Raw genomic sequence first — 14,729 nt, forward strand, 5'->3', positions numbered from 1 at the left:
TACCCGAAGCTGGACTTAGAAAATTATTGCCTCAAAACACCAGTAAAGAATGCGCTCAACCTTTTTGAGACAAGGTGTACGTTAGGTACAATTTTGACATTATATATTTAAACAGTGTAGGTAACGACTCTTTTAAGGCAATACAAGAGACGGACAATTATTTGATAGCGCAGATTGTGATAGTAATGGTGTGCTTGGTTTATTAGGATTAGTCATATGCAGATGGAAACAATTGCTTTAAATAAGAGATAGCACTTTGAACGTATAGTTTGCTTAAAAGTGCTTTACTTTAGAACTCATAACATTAAATACAAGGTAACCAACACCATTGGCAATAACTATTAGCAGGACTGTGAACGATGGGAATTAGCGTGTTGGAGAGACAGATACATTTTGCGTATATAATAATAATGAGCATGAATATTTAACTTTGGCACCTAGAAGATTATGCAACTGACAAGTTAAAAATGTTTTGAGGATTGCATATTATATTTACAGACAGTCTGATACGATTTTGTATTTTACTTGAAGTGTGATGAATGTTTGTTGAACTAAAAGGGTATTTTATTTATAGATCTTGTATGTAACTTAAAAAAAAAACAAGAAAATATTCTTGTAATGGTGTTACGACCGCCAGAAACGAAATAATAGCTAACATGTCCTTTTTACAGTTGATATAGATTTCTGTCAATTTTAAACTTTAATAAAAACTAGTCTGAATTTCGACAATTTTTAAACTTTATTGTAATTGTTAAAAATGCATAAGAAAATAGAATTTTAATGTTTTAGTTGTCTGCATATAGAGTATATATATATATATATATATATATATATATATATATATATATATATATATATATATATATATATATATATATATATATAGTTGTGAGCGTATACATGGCATACAGTTATAACATATTAGAAGTGTTGTGCTCAAGAAGTTAGATTTTCCTAAACGTTAAAGAGATTATATTGTGCAGTTTGCACTTATTGAGTTAAATTTGGTCATTTAAGACGAACTGTGGTTTTGCTCTTTTACCCAATGCAATTGTATTGCATTGAAATACGGAAGTTACTATGTTTGGAATTTTTAGTTACTGTTTTGCTGGTTTTCACGAGCGATTTCGGAGGGCTGTTATTAAAAGTGGAATTTGAACCATTACTAATGCTTGTAACGAGAAAGTATATCTATTGAGAAGTGTGGATTTTCTTTGACGCAGGTGAGAAGTAACCTGTGTGTAAGACAGCAATACGAAAACGAATATTTGCACAACGAATTGAATCACTAATTCTCACACCAAGATTTATTTTAACTGTACCTGGGACTTTTGATTGATTAGTAAATGAGTAAATTATATTTTAAAGCGGTGTTGAGATTTATTTCGTATTAGGTTTTTAACTACTGTTTGGATTATTTTTTAAATTTATGTTTTATATAACAACAAGGTTATAAGGAACGGTATATTAACAGTGAAATGGGTTTTGAACCACAATAGGGACAACGTTAATGCAGTTGCTGTTTATATGAACTGTTATGGAAGATTAATTTTCATAGTATATATAATTTCTTTTATGTTATCGTAACTGCAAGAGAACTGTATTATAAGACTACCTACCACATGTAAATAATAGTTAGAGCTAAAATACTGAAGTACTGGCAACTGAATTGTCAGTGAGAGTAATGTATTGTTTTAAAGAAATAAATAAATAGATATTAGAAAAAATAATCTTAGTTGTTTTCTATGTTATATGAAGAAACTAGTGTTTAAGAAGCAGTGCATTTGAAGAAAAATAATTGGTTTCGAAGAATATGGTAGGAAACTGAAAGTATTTAATACTTAATTTTAGATTATTTTTTACAGACGTAACTGAATGATGAACTGTTGTCCATTGAACAAGAGTCACTGAGCTTGATACCTTGTGTTTACTTTATGATATGAAGACTTTAAAACTTTTCTTTTCGAAACTTTTTAAAGAAAATTGTGGTTGCAGTAGGAGAGAAATGCGTGATATACTGTAGAAAAGTTGATGTTACAGTACCCTTGTGCTCCTTTCTTATAAAAAGAAGTTAGTGTACTATTTTGTTGAGAATATAGATGAAAATATTGTAAAATTACATCTTGTTTTATTGCAAGTAGAATAATGCTACTTCAATAATGCTTAAACGCAGTGACTGTTAGGCTGCATCCACCCTTCAACAAATTTCAGGATGTGCAGACCCTTACTTGGTATATGCTTTTAAAAGAATAAGGCTTAGAGAGCTCAATACTTTGAGGTAAAGGATAAAATGTCTATGAAATGCATAGAAATATACAGGAAAATACTTCTTCTTATTAAGATGATAACGTGAAATACTTATTCCATTTTATATAGTAAAAGGACAAGATTGTACTTTTGTGAATAATTACCTTGGACTTGAAAATCAAACACAACCCTTTTGTTAGACAACCACTAGAAATCCTACGTATAATGAATTGACACACACTGCAAACGCTTTACTTTTATTGATCCTGATAATAAACATTGTATGGTAACCTCTTGAAACTTGTAGACCCACAGTGAGGTATACTCGGATATGGGGAGAGCACTATGACTCAGTGGTAGAACGACATTTTGATGGTCGTGATTTAAAAACGACCAAGTGAACTTTGTGGTGGACAACACCTTTTTTCTCCTGGTACTTCCATTTCCTACAGCATTCATTTATTGTCTTAATGGGCTTATCCCTTAACCTAAAGGACGTTCTTTAGAGTAAGGAAGCTATCATGTTTCATAATATATAGTATAACAGGTACGATTGTCGTTGTATATTAAAACCTCAACTTCCTCGATAGAATTTTACAACGACAAAACATTTTGAATTGAATAATAATACGATTTCTATGCCTTGGCGGACTAAGATTGAACCATGGATTCAGAGGTGATGAATTTTAAGGCGATGAAGAATATTTTTAATTCCACAGTAGTATTAATGATTGTTTGAGATTCTTAATATACTATGTGATACAAAGGTTACATGAATTTTATTTTGTTCTTTTTGGACTAATGTTTAAGAGGACCAGAATGATATATTTCAAGAACTACCTATGGTGCACGGATTACAGTTTTAATTTTACAGCTTTATACACATGCATTCAAAATTATAAGGCCATTAGATTTTTGTATAAGACTCTTGTTGGACTTGACTTGATTTGAGTTTAACTTCTCTTTTCACCAGCGAGGCTATATGAGACGTGGACCTACTGATTAACGTGGAATCCGAACCACATGAGCTCCCGCCGGGAATCGAACCTGGGTAGACTTTTGTTGGAATAAATGCTTTCGCTGGAACCTTTTTTTAAAATTTAATGTAAAACTTTAAACATAATGAAGAAAATAAGAACATATTGAGGTGAAATAAACTTGAAAACTCCCACCGTGCAAAAGAATTAAGGAAAACAGCCTCTGTTTTCAAGCTGAGACTATCCATGGTTGAGATTGACCACCAAATATAACGATTATTTTTCTCGGATGATGAGTTTGTATGCTTATGCCAGTAGCTAAAACTGGAAAAGTAAACCAGGTAGTGTTTGCAAAATGGTATTACATGGTTTAATCTCAGAACATGTGCAATTGTGATGGACAAAAATTCCATGGGTAGTGGTGCTGGTGGACAACAACAACTTCACGAAACATCTGTTGGTATTAAAATTAACGATACATGAACTTTCAAAAGACGAAATGTTTCTTTATCTGGACTGTTAATACTTTTTTGAAATTTCATCGGAACAAGCATTCAACTTAAACTATAATAAACGAACGAACTATCTAGTTGCATTATAGGAGGGCGATACAGGTGTGGATGAAAAGTTTATGTATTGATTTTGAATACGAGTTGTGTGCGAGTAATTCAATTTTCTTGAACTTTTAATATTAGAGATTATTTTATTTGACCATTTAATATTTTATTATTTCTTATACATATTCGCTTTCATCATTTGTCCATTGTAATGTTAGTAGAAAAAATGTTTTATTTAACAACATGAGCACGAAAACCCACAAGAAAAATATTAGACAACATTCATAATTATCACAGTACGGAATACTTCTTTAAATGGAAACAGTTTGATCCATTGGTAGAGTGCACGCATCTGGCACGAGGATCCCTAGTTCAATCCCAAGACCGTGACAATTTGTGATGGACAACACCCTGTGGATATTCTCGGGGTTCTCCATTTCCTACCACTTTCTTCATATTCAACATTTTTACAATCATTAACCATTCAACGTTGCCTACTTGTAAAATGTCTCGAGTAGATGAGTATATAAGACTCATGCCAGAACAAAATGTTTTCCCTTTGCTCTCAAGCCAGAAAAAAAACAGAAACTCATATCTACATGCCAGAATAAATGTTTTCGCTTTGCTCTCAAGCCGAAAAGAAGAAACTCGTATCCACGAAGTAAAATTTCTCGAGTTGCTATTCGCCAAATTTCACAAGTTTCGTGGATACGTGTTTCTTCTTTTCTGGCTTGAGAGCAAAGCGAAAACACTTATTCTGGCATGTAGATATGAGTTTCTGCTTTTTTTTTCTGGCGTGAGAGCAAAGAGAAAACATTTTGATCTGGCATGAGTCTTATATACACATCTACTTGAGACATTTTACAAGTAGGCAACGTTGAATGGTTAGTGATTGTAAAAATGTTGAATATGGAGAAAGTGGTAGGAAATGGAGAACCCGAGAATATCTACAGGGTGTTGTCCATCACAAATTGTCACGGTCTTGGGATTGAACTAGGGATCCTCGTGCCAGATGCGTGCACTCTACCAATGGATCAAACTGTTTCCATTTAAAGAAGTATTCTGTACATTGATAATTATGAATGTTGTCTAATATTTTTCTTGTGGGTTTTCGTGCTCATGTTGTTAAATAAAACATTTTTTCTACTAACATTACAATGGACAAATGATGAAAGCGAATATGTATAAGAAATAATAAAATATTAAATGGTCAAATAAAATAATCTCTAATATTAAAAGTTAAATAAAATTGAATTACTCGCACACAACTCGTATTCAAAATCAATACATAAACTTTTCACCCACACCTGTATCGCCCTCCTATAATGCAACTAGATAGTTCGTTCGTTTATTATAGTTTAAGTTGAATGCTTGTTCCGATGAAATTTCAAAAAAGTATTAACAGTCCAGATAAAGAAACATTTCGTCTTTTGAAAGTTCATGTATCGTTAATTTTAATACCAACAGATGTTTCGTGAAGTTGTTGTTGTCCACCAGCACCACTACCCATGGAATTTTTGTCCATCACAATTGCACATGTTCTGAGATTAAACCATGTAATACCATTTTGCAAACACTACCTGGTTCACTTTTCCAGTTTTAGCTACTGGCATAAGCATACAAACTCATCATCTGAGAAAAATAATCGTTATATTTGGTGGTCAATCTCAACCATGGATAGTCTCAGCTTGAAAACAGTGGCTGTTTTCCTTAATTCTTTTGCACGGTGGGAGTTTTCAAGTTTACTTCACCTCAGTATGTTCTTATTTTCTTCATTATGTTTAAAGTTTTACATTAAATTTTAAAAAAAGGTTCCAGCGAAAGCATTTATTCCAACAAAAGTCTACCCAGGTTCGATTCCCGGCGGGAGCTCATGTGGTCCGGATTCCACGTTAGTCAGTAGGTCCACGTCTCATATAGCCTCGCTGGTGAAAAGAGAAGTTAAACTCAAATCAAGTCAAGTCCAACAAGAGTCTTATACAAATATCTAATGGCCTTATAATTTTGAATGCATGTGTATAAAGCTGTAAAATTAAAACTGTAATCCGTGCACCATAGGTAGTTCCTGAAATCTATCATTCTGGTCCTCTTAAACATTAGTCCAAAAAGAACAAAATAACATTCATGTAACCTTTGTATCACATAGTATATTAAGAATCTCAAACAATCATTAATACTACTGTGGAATTAAAAATATTCTTCATCGCCTTAAAATTCATCACCTCTGAATCCATGGTTCAATCTTAGTCCGCCAAGGCATAGAAATCGTATTATTATTCAATTCAAAATGTTTTGTCGTTGTAAAATTCTATCGAGGAAGTTGAGGTTTTAATATACAACGACAATCGTACCTGTTATACTATATATTATGAAACATGATAGCTTCCTTACTCTAAAGAACGTCCTTTAGGTTAAGGGATAAGCCCATTAAGACAATAAATGAATGCTGTAGGAAATGGAAGTACCAGGAGAAAAAAGGTGTTGTCCACCACAAAGTTCACTTGGTCGTTTTTAAATCACGACCATCAAAATGTCGTTCTACCACTGAGTCATAGTGCTCTCCCCATATCCGAGTATACCTCACTGTGGGTCTACAAGTTTCAAGAGGTTACCATACAATGTTTATTATCAGGATCAATAAAAGTAAAGCGTTTGCAGTGTGTGTCAATTCATTATACGTAGGATTTCTAGTGGTTGTCTAACAAAAGGGTTGTGTTTGATTTTCAAGTCCAAGGTAATTATTCACAAAAGTACAATCTTGTCCTTTTACTATATAAAATGGAATAAGTATTTCACGTTATCATCTTAATAAGAAGAAGTATTTTCCTGTATATTTCTATGCATTTCATAGACATTTTATCCTTTACCTCAAAGTATTGAGCTCTCTAAGCCTTATTCTTTTAAAAGCATATACCAAGTAAGGGTCTGCACATCCTGAAATTTGTTGAAGGGTGGATGCAGCCTAACAGTCACTGCGTTTAAGCATTATTGAAGTAGCATTATTCTACTTGCAATAAAACAAGATGTAATTTTACAATATTTTCATCTATATTCTCAACAAAATAGTACACTAACTTCTTTTTATAAGAAAGGAGCACAAGGGTACTGTAACATCAACTTTTCTACAGTATATCACGCATTTCTCTCCTACTGCAACCACAATTTTCTTTAAAAAGTTTCGAAAAGAAAAGTTTTAAAGTCTTCATATCATAAAGTAAACACAAGGTATCAAGCTCAGTGACTCTTGTTCAATGGACAACAGTTCATCATTCAGTTACGTCTGTAAAAAATAATCTAAAATTAAGTATTAAATACTTTCAGTTTCCTACCATATTCTTCGAAACCAATTATTTTTCTTCAAATGCACTGCTTCTTAAACACTAGTTTCTTCATATAACATAGAAAACAACTAAGATTATTTTTTCTAATATCTATTTATTTATTTCTTTAAAACAATACATTACTCTCACTGACAATTCAGTTGCCAGTACTTCAGTATTTTAGCTCTAACTATTATTTACATGTGGTAGGTAGTCTTATAATACAGTTCTCTTGCAGTTACGATAACATAAAAGAAATTATATATACTATGAAAATTAATCTTCCATAACAGTTCATATAAACAGCAACTGCATTAACGTTGTCCCTATTGTGGTTCAAAACCCATTTCACTGTTAATATACCGTTCCTTATAACCTTGTTGTTATATAAAACATAAATTTAAAAAATAATCCAAACAGTAGTTAAAAACCTAATACGAAATAAATCTCAACACCGCTTTAAAATATAATTTACTCATTTACTAATCAATCAAAAGTCCCAGGTACAGTTAAAATAAATCTTGGTGTGAGCATTAGTGATTCAATTCGTTGTGCAAATATTCGTTTTCGTATTGCTGTCTTACATACAGGTTACTTCTCATCTCCGTCAAAGAAAATCCACACTTCTCAATAGATATACTTTCTCGTTACAAGCATTAGTAATGGTTCAAATTCCACTTTTAATAACAGCCCTCCGAAATCGCTCGTGAAAACCAGCAAAACAGTAACTAAAAATTCCAAACATAGTAACTTCCGTATTTCAATGCAATACAATTGCATTGGGTAAAAGAGCAAAACCACAGTTCGTCTTAAATGACCAAATTTAACTCAATAAGTGCAAACTGCACAATATAATCTCTTTAACGTTTAGGAAAATCTAACTTCTTGAGCACAACACTTCTAATATGTTATAACTGTATGCCATGTATACGCTCACAACTATATATATATATATATATATATATATATATATATATATATATATATATATATATATATATATATATATACTCTATATGCAGACAACTAAAACATTAAAATTCTATTTTCTTATGCATTTTTAACAATTACAATAAAGTTTAAAAATTGTCGAAATTCAGACTAGTTTTTATTAAAGTTTAAAATTGACAGAAATCTATATCAACTGTAAAAAGGACATGTTAGCTATTATTTCGTTTCTGGCGGTCGTAACACCATTACAAGAATATTTTCTTGTTTTTTTTTCTAAGTTACAAACAAGATCTATAAATAAAATACCCTTTTAGTTCAACAAACATTCATCACACTTCAAGTAAAATACAAAATCGTATCAGACTGTCTGTAAATATAATATGCAATCCTCAAAACATTTTTAACTTGTCAGTTGCATAATCTTCTAGGTGCCAAAGTTAAATATTCATGCTCGTTATTATTATATACGCAAAATGTATCTGTCTCTCCAACACGCTAATTCCCATCGTTTACAGTCCTGCTAATAGTTATCGCCAATGGTGTTGGTTACCTTGTACTTAATTTTATGAGTTCTAAAGTAAAGCACTTTTAAGCAAACTATACGTTCAAAGTGCTATCTCTTATTTAAAGCAATTGTTTCCATCTGCAAATGACTAATCCTAATAAACCAAGCACACCATTACTATCACAATCTGCGCTATCAAATAATTGTCCGTCTCTTGTATTGCCATAAAAGAGTCGTTACCTACACTGTTTAAATATATAATGTCAAAATTGTACCTAACGTACATTACGTCTTATTAGATATATTTTCTTTACTAGTATGTATGAAGTTATATAAACACCTAGTTTTGTATAAAGAGTATCAAAAGTATAATTCTCCATAAGCGCTACAGTAAGTTTCTTTCCTCCTTCATACACATTAAATAGCGCTAATCATAAAAAAGTCACTTCTGAAACTAAATGCTTTCGCTCATTCCAAGTGTATTTTTTGTTTAAACATTGTTTGTAAAGTTCTCCCGTTTCCTCCTACAATCCCCGGTTTCCACCAAATTATAAATGTGTACTGTATTCATCCAAATATAATACATAGAAAAGCTATAGTGGGTACGCAATACAGCGTTCACCTCTGGTGCATGGAGTCCTTAATTCAATCTCAGATTGTTTCAAGTTAGATTTTTGGTGCACAAACACTATGTGCGTGAGTTTTTGTCGTGATTCTCCTGCTTCTTCCCACTTTCTTCATTCCACCATATTCATTAATTTCTCATCATCACCGTCTCCTTTAGTCTAGCCAGTATATTCGTTGGATGTAACACTTATAATAACTTTTATCTCGATATTTCAGTATTCAATATTCATATCACACATTACCCAATATTTTCGATATTTCATACAACTAAAATCCAACGGTTTCAGTGAATTCATATTTTAAAACTAATCTATAACTCCTTTTCACTAAAAAACCTCCGCAACAAACAATTCAGGAAAATAAGGTTTAATTCTCCAATGTTTCTATTAATTACAACCGTTTCTATTTGCTTCATGACCTAAAAAGAAAAAAATGGAAATTGTTACTTATCGTATTACGAATTTTCAAGTTACAAAAATATGATATTCAACGTAGCACCAACGTTCTCAACCATATTGGGTTTGCATGTAAGAGAGCCATGGTTCGATTCCCGGTGCAAATTCTACTAACTACCTATCCAATATAATTTCATTCATACACAGTAAAATATTTCATTTATACCTTAAAAGTCTACAGTGGAAGCAAGCATACGGTTCTCCACCTGGGACAGTCTTGGTTCGAGTTCCGGCAATGTCATGTCTCCCATATCTAATATAATTTTCTTCTTCCCATATACTTTATAACTACCAATTATATGTCTTACACAATTCATAGCTACATATAAGTAACAACATCTGCTAAGCAAAATGTTTGTCGTACGGCTTTTCACGTGGAAGAGCTCTGGTTCGATTCCCGGGGCGCATTCTGCTAACTTCCTGTACAATATAATATATATACCTGCTATATCTGACACAATTCATAGCTACATATAAGTAACAACATCTGCTAAGCAAAATGTTTGTCGTACGGCTTTTCACATGGAGGAGCTCTGGTTCAATTTCCGGGGCGCATTCTGCTAACTTTCTGTACAATATAATTTATATATACCGGTTATGTCATACACAATTCATAGTTATGTATAAGTAACAAGTTCGCACTGCAAGCAAAATATTTAGCGTACGGTTCTCCACGTGGGAGAATACTAATTCGAGTCCCGGTGCAATAAAAAAATGTTGATTCCCTGTACCCTCCATATTACATTATACTATATCTTAGTCACGTTATAATTCCATAAAATTACACCAATTCATATCATTTTCAATGCCGGAAAATCCGCAATCAATTCCCGATTAAAACCAAACAGTTCCGTCCCCTTATACTCCAGACAATTACAATATGTCCCTTTTCCATATAAAAATGAACAAGTATAATACAAGAAAACTACAAAGTTAGTCCCTACTAATGATTTTTTTCTTCCGGTGCCTTCTATATATCGATTTTCTTCTTCCAACAGTATATTTGCGTTTCTTATCTCTTATACGTTGTACGAATCATGCAAATAAATCGTTATTTTTATACTCTTAAATCTTTCCAGAAGTTTCGAGAGTGTTCTTTCCCTTATTCCAACAATAATAAGCTTGGAAAAAGATCTCGAAGTTTCCACTGCTTTCTTTCACCCATTCCGACGATCAAAATTCCACAATATTCTCCAACAGCAGCTGTCGCGTTACATGTGATGCATATTAATGAATCCAACAATCTATTACCTTGTTCTACGTGTGTGATCTGCATATTTTATTTCCGAAAGGTTTTTTCTGTATTCCGCTTGTCCAATTAACATTTCTTTTCACCGGAAACCAATTTATTATGTGTCATGTTCTTTATACAACCTCCGGCCGCACCTGCATACATTATGTGTCATTAGTATGCGGAAAAGAGTGTATCCATTTTTTCAAACGTGCATTAGGAACTGCTAAAATGTCAGGAAAGTCCTCACTCATGAATATTTATGAGTGAGGACTAGATGGTAACATACTACTCATATAATCAATATTTACGCAATTATTAGGGAATAGAGCACTGTAGAATGCATTAGGTTATTATTTAGGAATGAAATGAAATCTTTAAGTTTTATGTCCCACAGTTATGTCGGCTAAGCTAAAGGATACAGTAATGATAAGAATTAATGAAATGGTGGAATGAAGAAAGTTTGAGCAAACAGAAAATTTTCGAGAAAATCCATACACATGGTGGTTGTCCACCACAAAGCCCGCTTGGCGCGAGCTGGGATCGGACCGGCCACCCCACACACCACAGGTAAGCTGTCAGAGATATCGAGTAATTTTCGGGAATTCATACAGCGTCTCAAGAATAGATTATCTTTCTTCCGTTAACCTTGCATTCAAACCAGATGGAAGAAATCAACCTTTTTCGGTTTTAACATTGATCGCCATAAAACTAAATTGGTAGTAGATAACGACAGTTTTCGAAAATCGATTGAGCATCTGAAGAAAAGTACCATCTTTACATGTATCTCTCTACTGAAATAGGGGCTATGTGGATAGCGAGTTGAAGCGAGTTTACTATTCAGTTCACTATACAGTTCAAAACTATTTTTACAAGATGAACACTTTCCTCACTTGAAAGCAACACGGAGAGATTTTCTGAAACTTTCGTACGTCGTTAGTTCCAATATGCCTCTACAGGTAACGATTCGCCGAGATGTTTACACAGAATCAATGCAATCTTTATGTTCTATGAAGAGAGAGAAAACTGACTTTGCTCTTATCTCTTGTCAATCTGCATTCCATTGGTATCTTCGTCTGTGGGGACAACCCAAAGTTCACGCACGTGACCTAGCGGGGGGAAGAGCATGAAAGAAACTACCTGCTTAGCCTCCTATCTTCTGTTCTGCGTTGTTGCAACATAAAGACCATAAATTAAACAGCTTTTAAATGGAAGAAAATAAATTTTTAATTAGCGCGCTTTAATATTACCCTAGCAAGAAAAAGTAAAAGTGAACATGCAATATTAATACTAACAAACATTTGGACGAAGTTTGAAATGTATAAAATAAATAATTTTCATAATATTTTGGAAACAAATATGTCATGTTATTATATAGGGAAATCCCATCGCATTCCGAGTGTTGGACACAGCCTTAATGTTTGCCAAGCTATATAGCTCTGCGCATGGAAGACCTCAAGTTCGATTTCCGGTACGGTTCAATGGCCCCTGTTCCGTATCGAATCGGTGCTTTGGTGTTAAACAACCAATGTAATAATACGCTATGTTTAAAACAAATCTTTCCCCATACACAACTTGACAAGTATTACGATTCTATAAATTCAGAAGAAAGTAAAGCAATTTATTTTGTATTCACATCTATTTTTTTAATCTTCCCTCCAAGTTTACACCAAGGTTGAATATCTATTTATAGCTACGAAATTGCACTTCTTAACGAACTGAAAGATAATTATCTCACAATCCACGGTTAGTGGTTTTTACATTGGGTTTTATACCCAATCTACATAACGTATACAAATTTCTATCATGTTATGTCTCTCAATGACCTACATTATCTTTCTGTTTCAACGGAATCCGCTTTCAACCCAGGGGTGCTTTCAGCTGTCTACTAAAAAGAAATAATTCTTATTTAAAAGCATTGCCTTTCCGCAATCAGTAATTTATTTCTTTTTATAAGGAGTTAAAGTCGAATTTTCCAGAAGTCTTTAGAATAAGCACGTGCTATTCGGTCAGTAAATAGTAGTCCAAAACTACTTTTTTAAAGAAACGTCCCCGTATATATAAGAAATAAGACCTCTTTCTCGGTTCCCTTGTATTAAAACTTGCCTACGTAGATAGGTTGATTTTAATATCCAAATTTCTTTTCAGTATTTCATGTTATTATATATAGGCCACGAATGAATTAATTTCAAACATATTATTATTCATTTAACTGTGAAATTTACAATTCAAATATTTTTAATATCACAGTTGTCATTTTTATTCATTATTTATACTTTACAATAAATTCCGACTACTCATTAATATATCGTTGTAGACAAACTCTGAATTAAATTTCTAAAACTATTCATTTACCTGTCAATTTTTTTTATTAATTATATCACAACTGCCATTTTTATTAATTGTATTAGAAGATGGGTGGGGACATGCTTATTCATTAATTTTCAAATAATCAGAATGCGATGATGAGAAATGTATATAACTCTACTAAAGTCCCATATGGTCACATCAACAGCTTATAAAAATCGATGTTTTACCGATGATCATTAAGTTGATACCAAAAATGATTTAAGTTATATTTGAAAAATGTATTTGTAGAGACGTCTAGCGAATAAACACCCGGCTCTGAAAGCGCTAAAGTAGCCCCTATCAGGAACACTGTTTCAATTCAGTTTTCATTGAAACGCATTTTCTTTAGAATTCTACTACGTGTCACTAATTTCATGATTTTTCCATTGCAGATCACCTATAATTGAAGGAGAAACTGCCATCTGCGTATGAGTAAATATCTTCTGGTACATCTGACCTAGTCCAATATAGGTGTCACAATGAACTACACAAACATCTCTTCGTCAATTGTTAATGGAAGCAAAACTGGTTTCAACGAAACTATCGTCTATTCCCAAAGTCATGTGCATAAACAGGGATTATTAATCATCGTTTTTCTCGCGATTCTGCTGCTGATACTACTGCCTGGCTTCCTTTATAAAATTGGAAGAAAATATGCGATTTGTGAGGTCTCTGAGAGATACGAAGGCTATGAAATGGGCAAAATAAGAAGCAAAACAAAGAAGGAGGCACCAACTAATGAGTGTTGAAGGAAACCACAATTCAAATTATAATTAAAAGTGAATGTTCATTGAAAGAAAATGACTAATCATTTTGCTTTATTTTTATAACAACAATGTGGAACAGGTTCTTCATACAATAGCTCCCAATCTTATAAATCTGCATGGATAGTGAAGCTGAACACTTTAAATCAGTTCTCAAACCACATAGATTTCTTTCCTCTCAATTTTATTTTATTTTTAATTTTAATTTCTTGAAATGTCAGTTTGTAGCATTATGTAAAATACTTGTGTATATTATAAACATGTGAATGAACATTCAGAAAATAAACCAATACAAATACTAAATAGTTCATACATTTATTAAATAATTAACTTATTTGTTATAAATAATAAAAAGTTGATAAAATGTACATTTTCAAAATCCTATGTTCCAGTTCAGTCTCTTGATCCATTCAAAACGTTTCACTGACTTAATGATTTGTCTAGCTCCATTGTATTGTATTTCATTACGCAATAATAAATCGTAATATTAATACAAAACTATCGAGTTTTTTATCGTCAAATTCTATCAACCATCCTTTATTCTACGGTGTGCTACGTAAATTTACAGACCTGTCATTAAAAGAGAAACTTGCACGTGAAACCTGATTTATTGTTTCCAGATTCCCGGCAGTAAGACAATTTTCAAAAGGCATATTTCGTTGTTCAGTAATTAATATGACTTTGAGTGGCGAATATATTAAATATAATCTAGAATCATTAGGAAAAGATGCCGTGGGCGATTTTAA

General features: G+C 32.6%; 1 long non-coding RNA gene across 1 annotated transcript in view; it reads left to right on the plus strand.

Annotated features, from left to right (window-relative positions):
* LOC145673931 (uncharacterized) overlaps nt 1-14,286 on the plus strand; it is a 185,175-nt gene extending 170,889 nt beyond the window's left edge. The window contains exon 3 of the long non-coding RNA XR_014128869.1: nt 13,612-14,286. This is a non-coding gene — a long non-coding RNA (uncharacterized LOC145673931). The remainder of the gene's footprint in view (nt 1-13,611) is intronic.
* The last annotated feature ends 443 nt before the right edge of the window (nt 14,287-14,729 follow it).

The sequence above is a fragment of the Thermobia domestica genome, chromosome 17 (genome assembly GCF_964235325.1).
Source record: "Thermobia domestica chromosome 17, izTheDome1.hap1.1, whole genome shotgun sequence".
In the NCBI taxonomy this organism is placed as follows: domain Eukaryota; kingdom Metazoa; phylum Arthropoda; class Insecta; order Zygentoma; family Lepismatidae; genus Thermobia; species Thermobia domestica.